The following is a 21,519-nucleotide window of genomic DNA, read 5'->3' on the forward strand; positions in this document are numbered from 1 at the left end:
CCATGGTCTCATGGGCTCATAGACTCATAGACTCGAAGGTCAGAAGGGACCATAATGATCATCTAGTCCCACCTCCTTCACAACGCAGGCCACACAATCTCACCCATCCACTTCTATAGCAAACCCCTAACCTATGTCTGACTTACTGAACTCCTCAAATTGTGCTTTGAAGACCTCAAGCTGCAGAGAATCCTCTAGCAAGTGACCAGTGCCCCATGCTTCAGAGGAAGGCGAGAAACCTCCAGGGCCTCTGCCAATCTGCCCTGGAGGAAAATTCCTTCCCGACCCCAAAGATGCTGATCACTTAAACCCTTAGCATGTGGGCAAGACTCACCAGCCAGCACCCACGAGAGAATTCTCTGCAGTAACTCACATCCCAACCCATCTAACATCCCATCCAGACCACTGGGCATACTTACCTGCTGAGAATCAAAGATCAATTGCCTAATTCATTGCCAAAACTAGGCTAGCCCATCATACCATCCCCTTCATAAATGTATTAAGTGTAGTCTTGAAGCCAGATATGTCTTTTGCCCCCAATACTCCCCTTGGAAGGCAAGTCTAAACTCCCTAGTGTCCACTTGATTGCCACTGGTTCTTCTTCTTCTGCACAGCATCGCTCGTGGAGAACAAGGACCTGCACATCTACAGTCGTACTCTATCTTTGTTTCAAGAATGAAAACAAACTACCGCCTCAGAGGACTGAACGGATTTCAGCTGATGGACAGCTTTGCTCAGTGTTTGTACATTTTAACAGGAATATATTGAATGATTAAATTCATTTCACGTCCCCGTTCAGCGGAACTCCTGAACATACAGGAGATGGATATGAAAATATAGATCAATTAAAAAAGAGGACATGTAAGAGAGCAGCTGGACTTGAACCAGAAACCTCTCGATCCGCCCTCAAATGCACCACCACTGAGTTCCCTGAGGCAGCTGAGTGTTGGAGCCAGTGATCTTGAAGAGTATGAAGGGGACACTTATTTCAAAGAGTCTCTTCCATTCCCAGACATGAGTGGTTTTAAAAATGGAGTTTCATTACAATTTCTATGTGCATGTAAACACCAGAGCTTGAACAATCCCCACAACTGCTCAGTCTCACCAGAGCACAATAACTTTGGAGGCACCACACCCAGCTACCCAGCTCTGCGGCCTTTAACCTCTTCAGCAGTTCTCCAATGCCTTAAAGCCACAGGGCACAGCATGGAATTTGACCCCATTAATCCTAAATCAATTTGGATGAAAAATCTTTGCAAAAATATTTCGTTTTCCAAACCAAAGGCATCTCCTGTTTGTGGCGTCCCTTAAACTGTCTCTTCGCACACAAAGAGGAGACACTTCAATTTGGAAACGAGATAAGATGCTTCAGTCAGGGTAAGCAGTTCCTCCCCTTCATGATTGAAAGATCATAAAATGCCAGTAAAATTGACTTTCAGCCCTTACACAGCAGACCCCACTGACGGCATCTCCCCGGGGCCGGGTGGAGCCAGCTCACCTTATCAAACCTTCCCATTCCCGGGGGAACGGGAAATTGCCAGGCTGCAGCGCCACCTAGCGGCCACAGGACAAATCGCCGGCTGCTGCACCTGTGGGCACTGGGAGTTCGCTTAACATGGAAAGCTGCCTAATGCAAGGTTGGCAAAACGGGGGTCTGCTGCACTACATCATCATCTGCAATGACTCAACCCGATAGGACACCTCCTGTGCTATGCTGCTACTAGTGACCCTCTCAAACAGGTCCCCACAGCTCCCCAGCCTCCCCCCACCAGGAGGCAGCTAGGAGAGGCTTGTTACACTGCTCTACAGCCAAAATGCTTCTGAAATAAATGGAGTCCAACTTTACTAATTCTGGGTCACTGAGAACGAAAATGATGCTTAAAATTCTTGATTGGCTCTAGTTTTCAAGATATGCTATTGAGTCAGTATTTATGACCCTTGACTTGGGAATGGCGGAGGATAAGTGAGTTATAAAGGGACGGACTCTCAATTTAAACCAGTAATGACTAAAATCCATCTTTGACTGGATCTATGAATAAATCTATGAATGGCTCTGGACAGTACTTGCTTTATAGACAAAACAATGAAGGATACAATCTGAAGCTGGTATTGCCTCATACATGATATGAATTGCATCATGTTATTCCTAGAAGTCATGGATGATGCAATCATAATGAAGCTGAACCAATTGCCCTATATCAGCTCTAGAAATCATACAGTGTCTTGCTCTCATTTGTCAGTGTTTGATTTTGCAAAGGGACCCATTTCTCTTTAGCCAAAGTGAGCAGAGATGCCTCGTACTTGTGTGAACAGTGCAGATAACTTGTGCTAGATAGTGCAGATAACTTGTGTCATAAGTTGGCAACCTCAGATCCAGGGGAAACAACTCAAACACCCAACGAGTCTGGCCAGGGGCAGGACATCAGCTTTGAGGGGAGGGGTGGGTGTGGCAGTGACATCACAAAGGCATTTTGCAGGAACTCGGCCTATTGGGCAAAGGTGTTGGGGAGGGGGTGACCTCACAGAGAGACCCCGACATCAGCCGGGCAGGACAGAGGTGCAGGGCCAGGCCAGTCTCTGAGACCTCCCGGCTTTGCTGCCGCAAGTCACCTTCGCGAGGTCTCTCCTCGAGGGCTGAGAGAGAATTAGGATTCAGAGTTGTGAGCATGAGGAGGAACCTCTGTGGAGTTTTCTCCTTTCCTCCCACTGATTGTGCTGAAAACAAACTTCCCTTTGAGAAGGTAAGAGGCTCAGAGAGGTTTGGAACCTGTTCCGTCTGATCCACCTGGCGCAGGCAGCATTCTAGGCCCAGACAGCACTGGCTTCAGGTGGCAGAATTTGATTTCCTCCTAGGTTTTGATGATTGGAATCCCTGGGGACATTGGGGTGTATCCTTTTGGTTTATCTTTTCCTCTTTCCTCCCTCCTTTCTCCTCTTCTCTTGCTTCTTTTTCCCTTTTTCCAGCTTCCTCCTCTACCTAGGAGGGATGGGTCTGGAGTGCGGGCAGGAGGGGTATTGGTCTTATTGCGGGAGGTCCTCACCAAGAGGTGGGTCTGGGTCTGAGAGTGATCCTCTGATGGTGTCCTGGGCCGTCCTTTGGGACAACTGGTGAGACCCCTCAGCCTCCTGCCCTCAGAGTCTCAGTGCTGATTGGCTGAGCAGGGGCTATCGACACCAAGGAGACTCAGGTCAGTTTGGTCTCTTTTCAAATCAGGCAAATAAGTCACAACCAATCCAATGTATGGAATTAATCTGGCTGCTTCTCCATTAATTGTCTCTTGGCAGGTCATGATTTTCAGTAATGTCCTAGGTCTTCTAAAATACTTGCTGAATAATTACTATGAATCACTGTTGGTCTCTAGCTCACTTGAGGGCACTTTATTCTGATCACTCAGTGTGTGAAATTCAAGATGTGAGAGAGAGGCTGAAAGTCAGGAGCAGTGTTTCCTCTAATTTGTTATGTCCATGTGTGGAATGAATTTTGTTTTGGGAACAAATATGGAGGTGAGGTGTGACACATCACCTGCATATTGCACTCCTTACAAAATTCATTCTGCACATGGATGGTGTGTGGCAGGGGTGAGGCTGAAAGGTTTGGAGTGTGGTAGAGGCTCGGGGGGTGGGGCGCAGTGATGTAAGGGCTCCGGCTGGGGTGCAGGCTCTGGAGTGGGGCTAGCGATGAGGGTCTCAGCATTGGAGCAGAGGGTAGGGGCGCAGGGGTGAGGGCTCTGGGGTGGGGCTGGGAATGAGGAGATTGGGGAGCAGGTTGCCCCAGGAGAAAGAACTGCCCTCCAGCCCTCTCCCCACAGCAGCTCAGGGCCAGATGAGAGGGCACCTGTCTCCAAGCGCAGCAGCGCCGGTGGGGCTGGGTTGGGACTGAGGAGGCGACAGGATTTATTTTTCCAAGTCAAAAGGAGGAAGGGATGGAGTTATGCTTCAGTTTTTACCTCATAAACTTATTCCTGTCTAACCTACAGGACACTATGGGAATAAGACACTATGTCATGTGGTGACATCACAAGAGCAGAGGATGTGAGAACTACAGCAACTGAGAGGGTGGGGGATTTAGAGTCGGATTGTTTCAAATGCTGCATTTGTCGGCTGACATTTAACAGCAACGCTTAGCTAACACAATGGAGAAAGGAATTCTCTGCTAAAGATTCAACCTGCCCCTTTGGCCAACTCCACCCCTTCCCTGACCGGAGTGTGCTCAGAACACCTCCCCCCCCCACACACACACAAGCCCACAGCTGGGCACCCAGCACAAAGCAAGGGAGGGGGTTGCTTGGCTTGTTTTACTTTTTACTTTTCAAAAGGCTTTTTAAAAAGCATTTTCTGCCCCTGTTCCCCATGGTGAGGAAGCAGATGGTTAGTTAAACAAAAGTTAAACAAAAGTTAAAAGGTAGAGTGACTAAAATGAAATCCCTGCAAGTTGCATGGGCCCTTTTTAAAGACACCATAATAGAGGCCCAACTTCAATGTATACCCCAAATTAAGAAACACAGTAAAAGAACTAAAAAAGAGCCATCGTGGCTTAACAACCATGTAAAAGAAGCAGTGAGAGATAAAAAGACTTCCTTTAAAAAGTGGACGTCAAATCCTAGTGAGGCAAATAGAAAGGAGCATAAACACTGCCAACTTAAGTGCAAGAGTGTAATAAGAAAAGCCAAAGAGGAGTTTGAAGAACGGCTATCCAAAAACTCCAAAGGTAATAACAAAATGTTTTTTAAGTACATCAGAAGCAGGAAGCCTGCTAAACAACCAGTGGGGCCCCTTGACGATCAAAATACAAAAGGAGCGCTTAAAGACGATAAAGTCATTGCGGAGAAACTAAATGAATTCTTTGCTTCAGTCTTCACGGCTGAGGATGTTAGGGAGATTCCCAAACCTGAGCTGGCTTTTGTAGGTGACAAATCTGAGGAACTGTCACAGATTGAAGTGTCACTAGAGGAGGTTTTGGAATTAATTGATAAACTCAACATTAACAAGTCACCGGGACCAGATGGCATTCACCCAATAGTTCTGAAAGAACTCAAATGTGAAGTTGCGGAACTATTAACTAACGTTTGTAACCTGTCCTTTAAATCGGCTTCGTTACCCAATGATTGGAAGTTAGCTAATGTAATGCCAATATTTAAAAAGGGCGCTAGAGGTGATCCCGCAATTAGAGACCGGTAAGTCTTAGGTCGGTACGTGGCAAATTAGTTGAAACAATAGTTAAGAATAAAATTGTCAGACACATAGAAAAACATAAATTATTGAGCAGTAGTCAACATGGTTTCTGTAAAGGGAAATCGTGTCTTACTAATCTATTAGAGTTCTTTGAAGGGGTCAACAAACATGTGGACAAGGGGGATCCGTGGACATAGTGTACTTGATTTCCTGAAAGCCTTTGACAAGGTCCTCACCAAAGGCTCTTACGTAAATTAAGTTGTCATGGGATAAAAGGGAAGGTCCTTTCATGGATTGAGAACTGGTTAAAAGACAGGGAACAAAGGGTAGGAATTAATGGTAAATTGTCAGAATGGAGAGGGGTAACTAGTGGTGTTCCCAAGGGTCAGTCCTAGGACCAATCCTATTCAATGTATTCATAAATGATCTGGAGAAAGGGGTAAACAGTGAGGTGGCAAAGTTTACAGATGATACTAAACTGCTCAAGATAGTTACAGATTGTGAAGAACTTCAAAAGCTCTCACAAAACTAAGTGATTGGGCAACAAAATGGCAAATGAAATTTAATGTGGATAAATGTAAAGTAATGCACATTGGGAAAAATAACCCCAAATATACATACAATATGATGGGGGCTAATTTAGCTACAACGTCAGGAAAAGATCTTGGAGTCATTGTGGATAGTTCTCTGAAGATGTCCATGCAGTGTGCAGAGGCGATCAAAAAGCAAACAGGATGTTAGGAATCGTTAAAAAGGGATAGAGAACAAGACGGAGAATATAGTATTGCCCTTATATAAATCCATGGTACGCCCACATCTCGAATACTGTGTACAGATGTGGTCTCCTCACCTCAAAAAAGATATTCTAGCACTAGAAAAGGTTCAAAATCGGGCAACTAATATGATTAGGGGTTTGGAGAGGGTCCCATACGAGGAAAGATTAAAGAGGCTAGGACTCTTCAGCTTGGAAAAGAGGAGACTAAGGGGGGATATGACAGAGGTATATAAAGTCATGAGTGACATTGAGAAAGTGGATAAGGAAAAGTTATTTACTTATTCCCATAATACAAGAACTAGAGGTCACCAAATGAAATTAATAGGCAGCAGGTTTAAAACAAATAAAAGGAAGTTCTTCTTCATGCAGCGCACAGTCAACTTGTGGAACTCCTTACCTGAGGAGGTTGTGAAGGCTAGGACTATAACAATGTTTAAAAGGGAACTGGATAAATTCATGGTGGCTAAGTCCATAAATGGCTATTAGCGAGGATGGGTAAGAATGGTGTCCCTAGCCTCTGTTTGTCAGAGGATGGAGATGGATGGCAGGAGGAAGATCACTTGATCATTGCTTGTTAGGTTCACTCCTCTGGGGCACCTGGCATTGGCCACTGTCGGTAGACAGATACTGGGCTAGATGGACCTTTGGTCTGACCCGGTACGGCCATCTTATGTTCTTATGTTTTCCACTGCCCAGGAGACCCAGCCAGGGACTGATGTGCTGGAGATATGTTGGGAAAAGGAACTGTCTGAATTGCCAAGGCAGGAAGCCAACAATCTACAGCAACATCATTAACCACAAACTCACTCTAAGCATGCTCCAGCCAGAAGGGAAATGGGCAGGAATTCTTGCTGTTCAGCCATGGCCACACATACAGAGATGCACAGCAGTGAGGGTGCTGGGCAAGCTGGTCTGAGCGAACAATTGGAAATGATCCTTCCGTTAGAACAGAACCAGAGTGTAGAAAGGCCCTGTGTTAAGTGGTTGAGGCTGAGGCCTTAGGAAGCTGGCCTACGATACCATAGGGATCTTTCTGTGGAGGTTTGATTCTTGCCAGCTAGGGGAAGCTGGTGTATGGTGTCTTTGTGGCTGCACTTTCAGTGATGCAGGTTTCTCTATCCCGTTGTACCAGGGTCATCCTACTAGATTGCCAGCTGCTTTTCAGCTGCAGTGTGGAGACTGTTTGTGTGTGGAGAGACAGTGTGTGTGTGTGTTGGGGAAGAGTGAGTGTGTTGAGGTAGCTAGGAGCGGATCATTATTATCTCTACTTGAAAGAGGGAGACGCTCAGGCTGAGAAAGGAGAATTGACTTGTCTTAGGTCACAAAGCCAGTCAATGGCTGAATTGGGAATAGGACCCCCAGAGCCCTGATTTTCAAATTAACAGTCGGATCTTGAATTTCATACATTGAATGACCTCAATAAAGTGCTCTTAGATGAGCTCCAGTCCAACAAGTGTGCACAGTAATTATTCAGCCAGTATTTGAGGAGAACTGCAATGTTAGAGAGAATCATGAACTGCTCAGAGACCACTAATGCAGAGAAGCAGCAAAATTTGTCAAACATATAACTGGTTATGACTTATTTACTTGGTCTTAAAAGAGAACAACAAGGACCTGAGTCTCCTCCCTGTCAATAACCCCCTGCTCAGCCAATCAGGGTAGAGACTGAGGAGGGGAGGCTGAGGGGTCTCACCAGAGAGCTCAAAGGATGGCCCAGGTCACTGGCAGGGATCAATGCCCCAGCACTACTGCAGCTCCACAGTTTTGGGTGGACCTCCCACAGTGAGAGCTGCCGAGCACTCCCCCGCAACACACAAACACACACACACACACACACACACACACACACACACACACACCCCTCCTGGTGTTGGGAGGGGAACAGGAGAAAGGACAAAAGAAGCAAGAGAAGAAGAGAAAGGAGGGGGGGGGATGGAGGAAAAGGTGAAACAAAAAGGACAAACCCTAATGTCCTCAGTGATTCTAAGGGACAATATCCCAGGTTTGGAATAAAATTCTGCGTCCTTAAGATAATGTTTTCCATGAATTCAACTGTCACCAGATGGATCAGACTGAACAGTTTCAAACCTCGAGGAGGCTCTTACCTTCTAAACAGGGTCGGCTGTTTTCAAGTAAAATCACTAAAAGGGAAGGAGAAAACTCGAAAGAGGTTCCTCCTGGCGCTCAGGTACGTGAACCCCAATATTCCCCCAGTCCTCAAAGAGAGACCTGGAGAAGGAGACTTGCTGAAGCAAAGCCACAGGGTCTCTGAGGTTTCCCTGGCCCCTCGCCCCTGTCCTGCCTGGCTGATGTCAGCATCTCTCTGTGAGGTCACCACCTCCCCACCACCTTTGGCCAATAGTCTGAGGTCCTGCAAAAGGCCTTTGTGATGTCACTGCCACACCCCTCCCTTGCTGGGCTAATGTCCTGCCCCTGGCCAGGCACTTTGGAGGTTTGAGCTACTCCCTGTGGATCACCCCACTCAAGGAGCATTCGTTCTAAGAAGCAAGCCAGCTAGACAGTAAAACATCAGACGCTGCTCCCAATGCTACACTTAGGGCTTGTCTACACTACAGGACTATTTCGAATCTACTTAAGTCGAATTTGTGGATTCGACCTTAATAAGTCGAATTTGTGTATCCATACTAAATACACAAATTCGAACTTCTTAGTCCACATTCACAGGGCCAGCTTCGACTTTGGAAGCAGTGCACTGTGGGAACCTATCCCACAGTTCCCGCACTCCCCGCTGCCCATTTGAATTGTGGGATTTCCCCCCAATGCATGCTGGGGGGAAAATGTGTCGTCATTGAACCGTCAATCCCGCCCTCCCTGTCTTCCTTGAAAGCGCCGGCGGGAAATCTGTTCGCGCCCTTCTCTGGTCGGTTACACTGTGGACGCCACAGCACTGCGAGCATGGAGCCCGCTGCGATCATCGCTGCACTTATGGCCATTGTCAACTCCTCGCACATTATCGTCCACCTCTTCCACAGTCAGATGCTGAGAAACCGGGCGAGGAGGCTCCGGCAGCACGGTGAGGAGAGTGGCGCAGACCTCTCACAAAGCAGGGTACGCCGGGCAGTGGAGATCATGGTGGCAATGGGTCAAGTTCATGGTGTGGAACGGCGATTCTGGGCCCGGGAAACAAGCACAGACTGGTGGGACCGCATAGTGCTGCAGGTCTGGGATGACACAGAGTGGCTGCGAAACTTCAGGATGCGTAAGGGCACTTTCCTTGAACTGTGTGACTTGCTGTCCCCTGCCCTGAAGCGCCAGGACACAAGGATGCGAGCAGCCCTGACTGTGCAGAAGCGAGTGGCCATAGCCCTCTGGAAACTTGCCACGCCAGACAGCTACCGGTCAGTAGCGAACCACTTTGGCGTGGGCAAATCTACCGTGGGGATTGCTGTCATTCAAGTAGCCCACGCAATCGTTGAGCAACTGCTCTCAAAGGTAGTGACTGTCGGAAATGTCCAGGCCATCATAGATGGCTTCGCCGCGATGGGATTCCCAAACTGCGGTGGGGCTATAGATGGGACTCACATCCCTATCCTGGCACCAGCCCACCAGGCCAGCGAGTACATTAACCGAAAGGGCTACTTTTCAATGGTGCTGCAAGCTTTGGTGGACCATAGGGGACGTTTTACCAACATCAACGTCGGGTGGGCGGGCAAGGTTCATGACGCGCGTGTGTTCAGGAACTCTGGTCTGTTTAGACGCCTCCAGGCAGGCACTTTCTTCCCGGACCACAAAATAACGGTTGGGGATGTGCAGATGCCTACAGTGATCCTCGGGGACCCGGCCTACCCGCTAATGCCCTGGCTCATGAAGCCCTATACAGGCGCCTTGGACACTGAAAAGGAACTCTTCAACTACCGGCTGAGCAAGTGCAGAATGGTGGTGGAGTGTGCTTTCGGACGTCTCAAGGGGAGATGGCGGACCTTACTGACTCGCTCGGACATCAGCGAAAAGAATATCCCCGTAGTTATTGCTGCTTGCTGTGTGCTCCACAATCTCTGTGAGAGCAAGGGCGAGACCTTTTTGGCCGCTTGGGAGGTTGAGGCAAATCGCCTGGCTGCTGTTTACGATCAGCCAGACACCCGTGCTGAGAGAATATCCCAGCGGTAAGCGATATGCATCAGGTAGGCTTTGAAAGCGAGTTTCCTCGCAGAGCAGGGTAACCTGTGACTGTCCACTTGATTTTAAGAGAGCCTGATCATAAACCAAGTTTTCCCCACTTCCCAAGGACGTTTTAAAACTAAGGACATGTTTTAGTAATTAATAATAAATCTTTCGTTGACTTTGCATTTCTGTTTATTCGTTGAAACATGGAAGCATTCTGTGCTGGTTAAGGTGTGCACTGATGGGTGGGTTTGCAGGAAGGGGCGAGGGGTGCCGTCCTTGGATAGGGGTTACCATGACGGCTGTGGGTTTGGGCGTTGGATGGGGTGTGGGGTGTGGGGGAAGGGTGAGTATCTGCCCCTGGATGAGGTCTATTTTTGGGGCTCGGGGCACCGGGGAGGATCGTGACTACGGTCCAAATGCATGTGAAGGGAAGCCTGCCTTTACATTCGGGGATGTCAGGCACCAGGACCCTGCACAAGCATACACCTCAAGGAAAGACCCGGGGCAGCATACACCACACAGACTGTCCCTGGTGCCTAGTGACTGCAGTCTGTGTGTGCCCTGCAGTTGACCCTGCAGCCAAGTCTGTAGCATGGCACTGTGGGCTATGCAGTGACATTACAATTACCCCCCCCCCCCCACAGAACAACAGAAAGTCTTCTGACACCAGAAACGTGACGGAAACAGTCAGTAACACCAAACCGCTTTTAATAATGTAATACACAGTGGGGGGTTTGAACTTGGAGTTGGGACTGGTTGATGCTGTAAAGAAAGAGCTTGTACAAATTTACAGCGCGACAGTTGTCTCTAACATTATCGGTGTGCTGCGGTGCAGGGACAGTTCTCACGGCCCCTACCGCCTCCGTCTTGTCACTTTGGGTGAGGGGGGGACAGGACTTCTTGGCGTTGGAGGGCGGTTGCAGATGCACTGCAGGGGGGCTCTCTCCTCCTGACTGCGGTCTTGAAGAACATCTACAAGGCGCCGGAGCGTCTCCGTTTGCTCCCTCATTAGACCAAGCAGCGTTTGAGTCGCCTGCTGGTCTTCCTGCCGCCACCTATCCTCCCGTTCCAGGTGTGTGCGATGCTGCTGACACAGGCTCTCCTCGACTGCCTCTGCTCTGCCGCCTCCGCTCTGGAGCTGGCCATCAGTTCCTGGAACATGTCGTCCCTTGTCTTTTCTTTCAAGGCCTAATCCGAGCCAGCCTCTGCGAGGGCGGGGCAGTCCGGGAAGGAGCCGAAGCTGTGTGATGTGAAAAAGTAGGTGATTTCCTTGAACACATACATGTTTGCCAACAGTAAACACAGTCTAGTCAGTTTCAGTGAACAAGACCAAAGAGGGAACCAAGTCTCAGGAGATCTCAGAACTAGTCCGAGATTTCGGAATACGCTCTCATTGGCGGCGCCATTGCACTGGAGAGCGCACAAGCGAGGAAAGATAGCTGCATCCCTCTTGCACAAAGTCCTGGTAAGCCTTACAGTACAGAGTGCTTATCAGTTAGTGCTTAGCTGTGCTCTCCTGCTGGAGGCAATGTGCAAAGCAGAAAAGATGAGCGTTATGCGGCATCTCCCGCCAGTGAACGGGAAAGACCCCTGTATGCTTTACGTCTGAGGCCTGCCACAAGTGGCTGTTAAGCGAGGGTCATTCTTATGCAAAGTAAAACTCTGTTAAGCAAGGGTCATTCTTATGCAAAGTAAAACTCTGTTAAGCGAGGGTCATTCTTATGCAAAGTAAAAGTCTACCATGCACAATAGTAACAGTACACTAATTCCACTAATTAGATGCAGCACTTCCACAACGACATCACCCTGAGGCGTGTCAGGCACACAGAGAGAGCGGATGTTAACAGAAGCCCTGCACAGACCAGGACCCTACGCTGCCATGCTCGTAGAGGCGATGGTCCCCCTGTACCTGAGGATGGCATGGCGCGGAAGAGTGTGCTTCAACGGAGCACCCAATAAAGCACCTCTCCCAAGAAACCTCTTGCTGAGGCTTTTCCAGCTGCTCTCTGAGAGCTTTTTTGAACTATCCCCAGAGGACTATTGCTCCATTCCTATATGTGTAGACCTGCTGTTTGTATAGTTTCATATTTAAAAATTTTTATATAGTATTTCTATTTTTATATATATCCCTGTTTCTTAAAAAATAAATGTTTCCCTGTTTGTAGCACTTACCGCCTGATCCTTCCCCTGATTCCGAGTCCGGGTTAACGGGCGGGGACGGTTGGTAGGGGATCTCTGTGAGGGTGATGAAGAGATCCTGGCTGTCAGGGAAAGCGGGAGTGGGTTCGATGTCGCCTGCGCCGTCCTCAAAAGACCCTTCCTCATCTTCCCCATCGGCGAACAGGGAGGAGGAACTGTCCCGGTACACTATTCCGTCCTCGGAGTCCACCGTCACTGGTGGGGCACTGGTGGCAGACCCACCTAGAATGGCATGCAGTGCCTCGTAGAAGCGGCATGTCTGGGGCTGGGCTCCAGAGCGTCCGTTTGCCGCTCTGACTTTTTGATACCCTTGTCTTAGGTCCTTCACTTTCACGCGGCACTGCATCGCATCCCGGCTGTATCCTTTCTCTTTCATGGCTTTAGAGACCTTCTCGAAGGTCTTCGCGTTCCGCTTGTTGGAGCGCAGCTCCGAAAGCACAGACTCCTCGCCCCACACAGCGATCAGATCCTGGACTTCCCGGTCAGTCCATGCTGGGGACCTCTTTCTATTCTGGGATTGCCCGGACTCCTCTGCTGGAGAGCTCTGCATCGTTGCAGGTGCTGCGGAGCTCGCCCCGATGTGCAACCAGAACGTCAGATTCAAACCGCCCAGACAGGAAAATGAATTCAAATTTTCGCGGGTCATTTCCTGTGTGGCTGGCCAGAGAATCCAAGCTCGGACTGCTGTCCAGAGCGTCAACAGAGTGGTGCACTGTGGGATAGCTCCCGGAGCTGCTAAGTTCGATTAGCATCCACACCAAGCCTAATTCGAGCTAGCAAGTGCGAATTTAGCGTTACTCCACCTGCCGGGGTGGAGTACCAAATTCGAACTAAAGAGCCCTCTAGTTCGAATTAAATGGCTTCCTGGTGTGGACGGTTGAGCGGTTAGTTCGAATTAACGCTGATAAATTCGAATTAAAGTCCTAGTGTAGACCAGGCCTTAGTTTTTCAGAAATTAGTTGACTTTATGGCCAGAAGAGACCATTAGAGCATCTAATCTCACCCCTGCATATCACAGGCCTCCTGTATGACACAAGAGCTACTTTTGGGGTAAACACATTCCAGAAAGGCATCTAGTCTTCATGAAATGACGTCACAAGATGGAGAATGCACCAATTTCCTTGGTAGCTTGTTCCTGTGGTGAATCATCCTCACTGTTGAATATTTGTGCCTTAATTGTAATATGAATTTGTCTCTTTTCACCTTCCAGCCATTGGGTTTTTTAATGCCTTTCTCTGCTACATTAAAGAGCCCTTTAATAGCCAATCTTTTCTCTCCATTAAGGCACTTCAACGTTTCAGTGAAGTCACCTTTCAATCTTCTTTTGAGAAGCTAAACAGGTTGAGCTCTTTCAATAGCTCACTAGAAGGCATTTTTCTCCAGCCCTCAGAACATTTGGTGGCTCTTTGCTGCCTCAACTCCAATTTCACACCATCTTTTTCAAATGAGGACACCAAAACTGGAGGCAGTATTCCAGTATCAGTCTGACTGATACCATGTCACCTCCTGCGACGTTCTTGACATAATCTGTAACTGTATAGATCACCGTTGCCACCACTGTTCTATATTTGCAGCCAATATTGTATAAAGGTGGTCACATAAAGGGTCTATGGAGAGGTTATGATTGGCTGATTATAATTATGCTATCTCTAGATATGTATCATTTTTGTAGTTGACATTATGAATATTGGCTCTATGCTGCCTGTATTTCAAACTTGTGCTATGCTTCTGGGGAACACCGCAGCCAGACAAATTGGTGTCAGCTCTGCCTAGCCTGCTTGATGGCCCATTAAGGACCATCAGCTATACAACTGACCCATTGAGAGAAGGCAGATATGCCTTGTGGCTCAGCAAGGTGTGCAGGGACCTGCCTATGGACAGAACTCTAAGGTTTTTCTATGTCGCGTGCTGGATAGAGTGTCCTTGGGACAAAGAAAGCAAAGACCACATGGCAAGAGACTATAAAAGACTGATGCCTCATCTCCATCTGGTCTTTAGTCCTGCTTCCTACCTCTGGAGGGACTTGGCTACAAACTGAAGCTCTGTACAAAGGACTGAATGGCCCATCCCAGTTATGGATGTACTCCAGAGACTTGATTTGAACCTGCAGTTTATTCCATCACTGCTACAAGCCTGAACCAAGAACTTTGCCAAAGTACAAGTTTTGCCCAGGGCACCGTTTCCTAACGCTGGTCCTTGGTAACATTTCTTGATGGGGAGGGGGCGGGAGGAGAGAGACGAGGCGTTTTCTCTCTGTTTCTTTCCTCTCCATTTTCTGCTCCTTCCTTCAATTCCAGAAACCTCTCTTGAGTTTCAGACTGTGCAGTGACACCCTCCCCACCCCAGGACTATGGAGCCTTTGGAGCAGAAAGATCCTAGGAGCTAAGGATGAATCCAGGGGTGAGTAGCTGGCAGGAAGGAGTCCTAGCAACTCTTCTGGGAGTGCAGGGAGGAATGACTCCCCTTCTCTACATTCTCCCCATGGGGTTCTGCGGAGCAGGGAGGGTTGTGTGATAAATTCCATCCAACATTCCCCTTTGATCCAAGCCGAGAGACATCTCAGCTCTGCACGATCCCCTTGGCAGCACCAAACAAGGGATGTTTTCCACTGCCCAGGAGACTCAGCCAGGGACTGATGTGCTGGAGATATGTTGGGAAAAGGAACTGTCTGAATTGCCAAAGCAGCAAGCCAACAATCTACAGCAAAATCATTAACCACAAACACACTCTAAGCATGCTCCAGCCAGAAGGGAAATGGGCAGGAATTTTTGCTGTTCAGCCATGGCCACACATACAGAGAGGCACAGCAGTGAGGGTGCTGGGCAAGCTGGTCTGAGCGAACAATTGGAAATGATCCTTCCGTTAGAACAGAACCAGAGTGTAGAAAGGCCCCTGTGTTAAGTGGTTGAGGCTGAGGCCTTAGGAAGCTGGCCTACGATACCACAGGAATCTTTCTGTGTAGGTTTGATTCTTGCCAGCTAGGGGAAGCTGGTGTGTGGTGTCTTTGTGGCTGCACTTTCAGTGATGCAGGTTTCTCTATCCCATTTTTCCAGGGTCATCCTACTAGATTGCCAGCTGCTTTTCAGCTGCAGTGTGGAGACTGTGTGTGGGGAGAGACAGTGTGTGTGTGTGTGTTGGGGAAGAGTGAGTGTGTTGAGGTAGGTAGGAGCGGATCATTATTATCCCTACTTGAAAGAGGGAGACGCTCAGGCTGAGAAAGGAGAATTGACTTGTCTTAGGTCACAAAGCCAGTCAATGGCTGAATTGGGAATAGGACCCCCAGAGACCTGATTTTTAAATTAACCATCGGATCTTGAAATTCATACATTGAATGACCTCAATAAAGTGCTCTTAGATGAGCTCCAGTCCAACAAGTGTGCACAGTAATTATTCAGCCAGTATTTTAGGAGAACTGCAATGTTAGAGAGAATCATGAACTGCTCAGAGACAATTAATGCAGAGAAGCAGCACAATCCACTTGGTGATGCAGTCCATAGGAAGGAAACCTAGGACAACATGAAACAACAACATGAAACCTCTCTGAGGCTCTTATCTGCTCCACAGGGACATCTGTCTTCTCATTCAATTAGCAGTGGGAAAGGGGATGCAATGTCTGCCCCAGCCAGACCACCAACCCCATCAGACACCCTCCCCCGCTGGTGCACCAGGGTCTCCCCCAGACCGACAACAGCTATGAATTAAAACCCCACAGTGTTTGTTGGGGCTACTGGAGATGCTGAAATCTCACTCTTGTCTCTCTCCTCCTGCCTCCACCTCCAAGCCAGGCACTGGGCAGTTCAGTGGGAAGGGATGAACTGATGACAGTGGAGGAAAAAATCAAAACCAAAAGTGAAGCCAAAAGCGCAAGCCGGGCAGGCAAGGCAAATCGCAGGCTTCTGCCATAGACTAGTCCTCCCCGCTCTTCCAATAACCCACCCAAACCGCGACACCACAGACCCCACGTTCCTGGTGTAGCTCCACCTTCCAGTGGGGAAGTGGGGAACCAATTACTAACACACACAGCATATTCCTGAGGCGCAGTGCTGGGAGCTGGGGGGATCTGGTGGGCACCTCACTGTGGGATTCACGAGTGGCTCCGGGAGCATCCATGCAATCAAGCCGCTCCACATGCCGTTGTGCCGAGGAATAACAGTGCCTGGAGGGGTTGCTGCTGGTCAGTAGCAGGGCATTGTGGGAGACAGCCCAGGCTGGAGAGGGTTCGGGGGCACAGCGGATCCCATCACAGCGTGTCCCCCAGCACCCACAGGGAATATCGTGCCCCTAGGAGGAGCGTTTGGGCTTTGCTGTGATGTGTCACTTTCCAGCCTGTGCTCTGTCTCTTCTCCTGTGCACACCCATGTCAATCAGGCATTGCTCAGCTGGGCTCTGCAGAGACCGGACTGGCTACACCCCGTGACGGGACTGAGGGGGGGCTGTGCTGAGCGTCACAGGACCTGGTTTCAGCAGCGAGAAAATCCAGGAACAACCGAATTGTTGTTTCACCCACGAAAGCTCATGCTGCAAAAACGTCTGTTAGTCTATAAGGTGCCACAGGATTCTTTGCTGCTTTTACAGGAACAACCCAGTGATCCACTAAGCGGAGTTAGGGGCCTGAACTCCTGTACGATGCACAGGCGACACAGGCACCTTACAACACAACTCACAACCACCAGCTCCCAGGCTGGGAGCCAGCCAAGCCCGCCCAGGAGACACTGACAACGGGGAGGTGTCCTAGCCCTGCCCCTCTCTCACAGATAGGTCCTGTGCTGTTGCGTTGCATGCGGGCCGGATAAAGCACAACAACCAATATGATTGCAAGCTGAATCATTTATTATTTACAATGCATCATATTATATAGGCTTCTCCATATTAGCAAACGTCAGACACACCAACATTACATTGCTGCTGATTGGTTCTTTGTCTGATACACACACTTTTCACATGCATGGCCCTTTCCCTAAAACATTTTTACTTACAAGACTACCCGAGTCCTCCCTTATTCCACAATCAATTAGCTAAAAGGGTGTACTTCATAACTAACCCCACCCTTCTAATCTCTACTACAAACAATTATCTGTACTTTCCCACCGTGGGGGCTACATATTCATGCATAACTTTAATTACAACATCTGCATTCAAACTATCTATTATAATATTGGCTACATCTAATATCAAGCAGTCTACAACGACCAATAATCAGCACATAACACAAAATTAACAAAAAGTCTAAACAGACTAACAAAAACACTTTACATAAAAATTCTTAGGGTCACATAAATTCAAAGCCATTCTCCCAAATTACCTAAATTCATGCCTAATAACACCATAACTCCCCCCCCTCCCTTGAGAATACTCAACAAACCTTTTGGCTGAGTTTTCTCAAACTTTAAAAACAAAAAACAATTAAACTCTAAAAAACCGGGGTAGTAATGGGGGCGGGGGTAATATCATTACAATCCAATTAGGGAGAGCAATATATGCTAAAAATTTTATCCAAAACACAGGGCGCAGCCTGTAGAATAAGTCCCAAAATCCAATTAACATCACATTTCTCAGCAGGAGTCCCAAATTTCTTCCTGCCAGTGTACAATTCTTTATTTCTTCACCAGGGTCAGTTCTCAATGTCTTTTTAGTCAGGAATTTCTGGTCTTTGGCAATATCAACAAAGTGAGTGTTTTTTCTTCTTTTCCACCACCGTCGTGGTTCAGCTTCTACGGGGGAAATAATCAGGACGTGGGGGCTGCAGCGGACAAGGGAGAAATTAGCCAGCACGTTACCTTGTCCTTTTTTCCTGCTGTTTAAAAGCACAATGGAACTAAAAAATAATTAGGCCAATCATCAGTAGAAAAATTCTCCTGATGTGAAGGGGTCTTTTGCAATAAAATCATGGGTCCCAGCAGTCAGTCTCCTGGTTGCAAAAATGGCAGGGCTGCTAGGATCTTTGGGCAGCTCTTCCATACCTGTAAAAGGAGACAGCTAACACAGTCCGTTAGTGCCTGGCAGGATTTTGCAGCTCTCATTAGCTTTTTTGGGCCCAGTCAAGCTCTCTTTAGTCTGGGCTGTTCGCCAAGTCTTAGTGTCCTTGACTGGGGCGAGAAAAGAATGAGCTTTTCTTCGATTAAATCATCCTGTTCCTTTTCTTTCCTGCTTGGCTTCTTTTAATCTGTAAATCCTGTGTCAGAACACCCAGCTGTTGCTGCTCATACTGAAGAAGCATAACGGTTTTCCCGGCACTGTCCCCGCCTCAGACCAGCCAGCGTGGGACGCCTTCTCCGGGCTGCTGCCAAAACAACTTACTTGCTTGTAGGTCCGAACGACCTCCGGGCCACGGCACGAGCCTCTGCCTGCGCCGTGCACTCCAAAGTTTTCCGTCCAGGGCTCGCTTCCAGCGGAGCACCTCCTCATCCTGTGCCCGAAGGCCGGTCAGGAGGAGCCTCCCCAACTCCCCCTCTCTTCTTAATAAGTAAATCAGTGCAGCAGGGGAAATCTTTTCCCCCTGTCGGTTCATAATGTGCAATAAAGGCTTCTGTATTTTCTTCCTTGTTTTACTCCATACTTGACTCAGGGAGAAAGCTTCCTTATCGCCCTGAGTCACCGACTCCCAAAGCTCGGAGCCTAGCCTCCCAAACAGTTTTATCAAAGACTGTATTTGATTTAACGAAAAGTCCCATTCTGTGTTATCTTTTCTTCAGCTGATACAGCAGTACTCACGTTAGCTGCTTTGCCCTTTCCTCCGCGGCTTATAGCCGCCTTCCCCTGGCTTCTGGCTTGTAGCCACTTTCCTCCGGCTTATAGCCGCTTTTCTTCTTCCGCTGATGCAGCGGTTCCCATATTAGCCGCTCACCTCTGAGCTCAGATGCGCCTCTCCTTTGGACGCCCGGGGGCTGGCCCTTCTCCAGCACTCCCCGCCGCGGCTCTTCCGCCTGGAACAGGCCACCGAGACTAGGCCACCGACACTTTCAGCATTCGATACGAATCACGTCGGATAGGCACTCCCCGCCTCTGGGCTCAGGCTCCTGGCCGTTCGCCTCTGGGCTCAGGCTCCCGACACTATCATGATTCAATACGAATCACGTCGGGGTCACCATTTGTTGCGTCTCGGTGCCTCTCAAGCGGGCATGAACAAAGCTCTTCAGTCAGTTTGATTGGCAGCTAAGTCATTTATTTCTCTCCAGCATATTTCATTTATACAATTAATGCAGGCAATCAAGCAATTGCTAATTGGTTAATAAGGTGCAGACAGGCACAGCTGTAACTTCATTGGCTAATTAACATCCTGGCCAACCTCTAATTTATTATCCTGTTATTGCCTCCCAGCAGATAAGAACTAGCTTCATCCTTGAAACTTGCATGTCAGTTTCTCACACTCTTATGCAAAACAATCCGACACTGTGCTCCCAGCACCCACCTGCCATGTGGGAGAGCCAGGTTCAATTCCCTCTGTCCAGCTGCAGAGAGTAGCTCAGGGACGTGAGTAGCAAGCTCAGGGCAGACTGTTACACACCAGAGCACCCCCCATGGGGACTGGGAGCTTCCACCCCCCCGAGAGCGAACTCCCCAGGCACACGAACAGCCTGAGCAGGGAGTCACAGACAGTCCCCTTGGGCACTCGGGGCTATCCTGCCACCTAGGCAAGTCTGCCTTTGGGCTAGATCTGTGCCTCAGGGAGGCCTGAGGCCACAGGCATGAGCTAGGGCTGCCAGCATCACCCCCGCCCCCGTCCACAAGGGAGAAAGGATTTGAACCAGGGTCCCCCATGTTTCAGGTCAGTGCACGAAGCAGTGTGCCGTGGTGGGGCTCTGTCCAGCTCTCCCTTTGAAGGGGGTTCATTGGGGCTAACTAATGAGCGCGAGTGGGGCAGGGGGATCAGCTCCCCGGTGTGTCCTAATTCCTGCCTCTCAGCTGGGTGCATGAACTACTGGACACTGTCATCCAAATACCATTGCTAGAAATAAACAATGAAAAGGTGCAGAACTCCAGGGAGCTCAGGACAGGGAGACTAACTCAGGCAATCAGAGCAGCAGATAAGACAAATCTTGAGCTACTCTGAGGCTCCAAGCAGACATGTTACCGAGACGGAAACTGGCCAGGAATTCTTTGAAACGGCGTAAACACGTCTAAAAGTATCAGTTTGCTTTACGATGAGGGGATGGGGGGAGGGAGGTTTAAACTATTTCCTGAATCACATCTCCCTTGGCAGCTCAGTCACCATTTCAGCGAGAGCAGAGCGGTGGAGCCTGGGCACTGGGCCACTCGGGGCCTTTAACACCACAGCCCTGGGGAGGGGGGGCTGAGATGGACCATCCTGCGAGGAACACGAGTCCTTCTACCATCCACCACACCCTGGTTTGGAACTGCTGCTGCCGGCTCACCCCATCTGTGGGGACTTCTATCCCCTCTGCCTCCCTCTAGCTGGGGGGTTTCCCTTCTGCACCTACCTGGCAGGGCAGCCCCCGTCTGAACCCCTGATCCTCTCCCAGTTTTGTCCATCTGCCCATCCCGCCCCTCCGATTTACCCCCTTCAGGGGGATTTTCCGGCCTTTGATTTCAGGGAGCAGATTCAGATGGCGCCAGAAGGGCAGCAGCTTGCAGCTGTTACTGAGCATGTGAGAAGAGCATTAGAAGAGAAGAACGGCCAGACTGGGTCAAACCAAAGCTCCATCTAGCCCAGTGTCCTGTCGGCCGATAGCGGCCGGTGCCAGGTGCCCCAGAGGGAATGAACAGACAGGAATCATCCAGGGAGCCATCCCCTGTCGCCCAATTCCCAGCTTCTGACAGACAGAGGTTAGGGGCACCATCCCTGCCCACCAGGGTGGGCAGGGATGGTGCCCCTAACCTCTGTCTGTCAGAACAGCCATTGATGGACCTGTCCTCCACAGAAACACAGAATCCTAGACAATGAGGGTTGGAAGAGACCCCAGGAGGTCATCCAGCCTAACCCCCTGCTGAAAGCAGGACCACGAATCTCTCTAGTTTCCTTTTCATCACAGGACCCTGCTCAGGAACAGTGAAGTTGCAAGATCTAACAGGAAACAGCTTCAGAAAGAAGGGCAGCTCCTCTTCCTCCTCCCCTCCTGTGGGGATGAGCAGCCCCCCAACAGCCTCTCTGCCCCGGCCTCCTTCAACCCATTGCCCCCTTCAGCCTCCCCCAACTTCCCCCATTGCTCCCTTCAGCCTCCCCCAACTTCCCCCATTGCTCCCTTTAGCCTCCCCCAACTTCCCCCATTGCTCCTTTAGCCTCCCCCAAC

The sequence above is a fragment of the Mauremys reevesii genome, linkage group 17, assembly GCF_016161935.1.
Source record: "Mauremys reevesii isolate NIE-2019 linkage group 17, ASM1616193v1, whole genome shotgun sequence".
In the NCBI taxonomy this organism is placed as follows: Eukaryota; Metazoa; Chordata; order Testudines; family Geoemydidae; genus Mauremys; species Mauremys reevesii.